Genomic DNA, 3151 nt, shown 5'->3' on the forward strand with positions numbered 1-3151 from the left:
AATTAAGTTTTCTTACAACTTTGCAAAATTTGACAAGTTGGACCTACACTTTGAAGGTGCTCCTGGCGTTGAAGGTGCTGAGGGCGGAAGGTACTCATGGTGCTCCTGGCGATGAAGGAGCTGAGGGTAGAAGGTACTGGTGGTGCTCCTGGCGATGAAGAAGCTGAGGGCAGAAGGTTCTAATGGTGCTCCTGGTGATGAAGATGCAAGCGTTGAAGGTGCTGATGGTGAATCCCAAATCTGTAAACAAACAAAAATATCAATTAAAATTTATAAACATTTAAAAAGTCTCAATACATACCTTAAGAATGTGACTAAGTCGCTGCTGTTTTGCAATCGAAAAGAAGAAATTACATTATAATTAAATAAAATTGTTAAATACGTATTCTTACCTTCAAAATTTTCGTAAAGTGACATTTCTTCACAGTATGTATACTGTCATCAAAACTCCGATGTTTCTAACTTGCTCGCTCTAACGCATAGAATTCTTATTAGAGTACGAATTCTTATCGAGTATGTAGCTCTAACAAAGGGACATTTTTTGACAGTTCGAACAAAAAATTTGCAAGTGTGTGGGTGAGATGACTAAAAAGTTGCGAATGTGTCGTTGAATTTGAGGGGAAAGTGGTGAGCCGTGGCTGGCAGGGTATTTATCTGTTAAGAAACAAAGCGATTGCATCATGAGTTTTGGTAGGAAAAAATCGGCCGTGGAAACACTGCTCCTAGCGCTTATTTATTATTGTACTAAATATAGGTGCGTTCGTTTAAAATCACCAGTTAAAACCAACCAACTGCCAAATTCCGGCGAAACGTCATCTGTTCTCTCACAAGAGAAAAATATCCCAAATAGTACGCGAACAGAAAATTTGCTGAAACTTGCAAGTTAGACGAACAGCTGATATAATTTTTTTTTATATTCAAAAGTGTAAAATTTTAAACGTACGAAAAGTCATCACAAAGTGTTATACTGACACAGTTCATTGATTAAACAAATCACTACTTATTTCTTACAAATTTAAATAGTCGCATTTTGTAATTTTTAACTTCCAAACCAACAAATTAAATTTTGTGATTTGCGTAAATGCCAACCAGCTGTTTTTGATCAGCTGTTTTCCTGTTGGCAAATTGCTGTTGGCAAAAATTTTTCCAGCAGAAACCTGCAGCTTCCCCTAGAAATGAAATGTCAGATTGCTCTCTCAATTTCCCCTACTTTGAAAGTTTTTTGCGTACGCGAACGCCAAAACTTGTAAGTTTTGGTTAAACATGAACAATTAACAGCTACGCGAACGCAGCTTATGGCTGATGAATATTGCTAAACACAGCATATACTAGTTGTGTTTTCGTATTCTCCAGCAAAAAATATCCAGTAACTTGCCAGTAACCAAATTTCGGAGACTAAGCCAATATTTACTCCCAATGAGTGAAATATGCAAGAAACATGGTGTAGTGAACTGAAGGTGGCGCATTCCCGAAACCGCTACTTTGGTTTTGCCGACTTAGACGTTTATGGCAATACGTAAACAAACTTTTTGTTTAGAAACAAGTGCAAACGTATTGTGTACTTTCAAGTGAAAATCGAAGTAATTCGTGCGTTCTAAAGTAAAAAACGTTTTATTTGTAATTAAAACTTTATAAAAATGTCGCGTCGTGTGTTGAATTGTAGCAGCCGTAGAGGTAAAGCCACAAAATGCATTTATGTTTTATTTTTTTTATTATCACTTTTTCGGCAGCTACAATACAAACACAAAAATTCTAAATAGTTAATTAATAAGACCAATTCTTTTGAACACATTTCAAGAGTGGTTGTATATTTTTTGTTAGCGTTGTGCTTAATTTGCTCTATTCAAAGATGGCTTGAGAAATTGGTCAATCGTGAAGAAAACACGTCTTCTCACTGCAAATTCACAACTGTCAACTCATTGTTCTTCGCCATATTCTTTGTTTACCCGTTGCCACAAATGTCATTCTGCGGGAATGCGCAATCTTGTATTCTATCGTTCTTGTGCAAGAAAGTACGAAAACGCAAAACCAGCAAGAAGTTGCTGGTTTTATGAACAGCTGATTAATTTGTTATTTTCCGATGCGATTTTCTTGAAAAACTAATATCTTCCATCTTATTATATATTTAAATAGGTTTATTTTGTCAATTGCAACTCCAAGGGCCGGTTACTCAATGTCTGGTTAACACTAATCTGCGGTTAAACATCGTTATCGACGTCTTCGACTCCATGCATACAACATGGATTCGGTAACGTCGATAACTATGTTTAACCGGAGATAAGTGTTAACCAGACATTGAGTAACCGGCCCTAAAAGCACCAGAAACAATTATTTTGTTAATGTGAATTACCTTAAGCATCACGCCATGAACCAAAAATACAAGATCACGTAAGAACGCGACGTTGTATTTGTAACTGGTTTTGAGAAAAAAGTTTTGCGAAAGCGGGTTCGTCAGCTGAGCGTTTGTTTACATTACATGCACCACTATTTTACACTTTTATTCTAGTAAAGAAGAGTTAAATCAACGTGACAACACATTATAAAGCATTTTGTTGCATCATTTTACCTAAATTGTGCGTTTAAAGTGGATGACAATAATTTTGGCAAATTTTGGTTTTCGTTGTTTTCTTTGCTTTGTTTACTTTTCGCTCGTTTTCCAGTGAAACAAGATGGCGTAGAACCCGCTCATGATGCAATAATACAAGGTGGTATCAGTTGTGACAGCTCGATTTGACACTACCTTATCTCAGTAGAATGAGAAGAAAAACGGGAAGAAATGAATCCCAATATGGGGGAAAAATATAAAATTTCAAATAAAATAAGATAAAATACCTTTTTAAGAAAACAAAGTGTGTATACTGAGAAAAAAAAAGCATTCAACTATATTAATGCGCAAAGAATAGTGAAAGAAGTAACACTGTTTCACGTAAGGTAGTCAATATGGCGGAATTATAGGGCATTCGCACGCGGCGATTTTACAGGCAACAAAAGTTGAATGCGGAGTTGAATGAGAAGTTGAAAGTGAAAAAGTTGCTATCCCTATTCAGACGAGGCGATTTTCAATTCAACACGAATAGTTATTTACATTATTTAAAATGAATTTAAATCGCAAAATTTTATCAATTGGCGTAAATTTGGTAAGCCAAGCGTT

Source organism: Rhagoletis zephyria, unplaced genomic scaffold (genome assembly GCF_001687245.7).
Source record: "Rhagoletis zephyria isolate East Lansing unplaced genomic scaffold, Rhagoletis_zephyria_1.1 Rzeph_scaffold_03420, whole genome shotgun sequence".
Taxonomy (NCBI): domain Eukaryota; kingdom Metazoa; phylum Arthropoda; class Insecta; order Diptera; family Tephritidae; genus Rhagoletis; species Rhagoletis zephyria.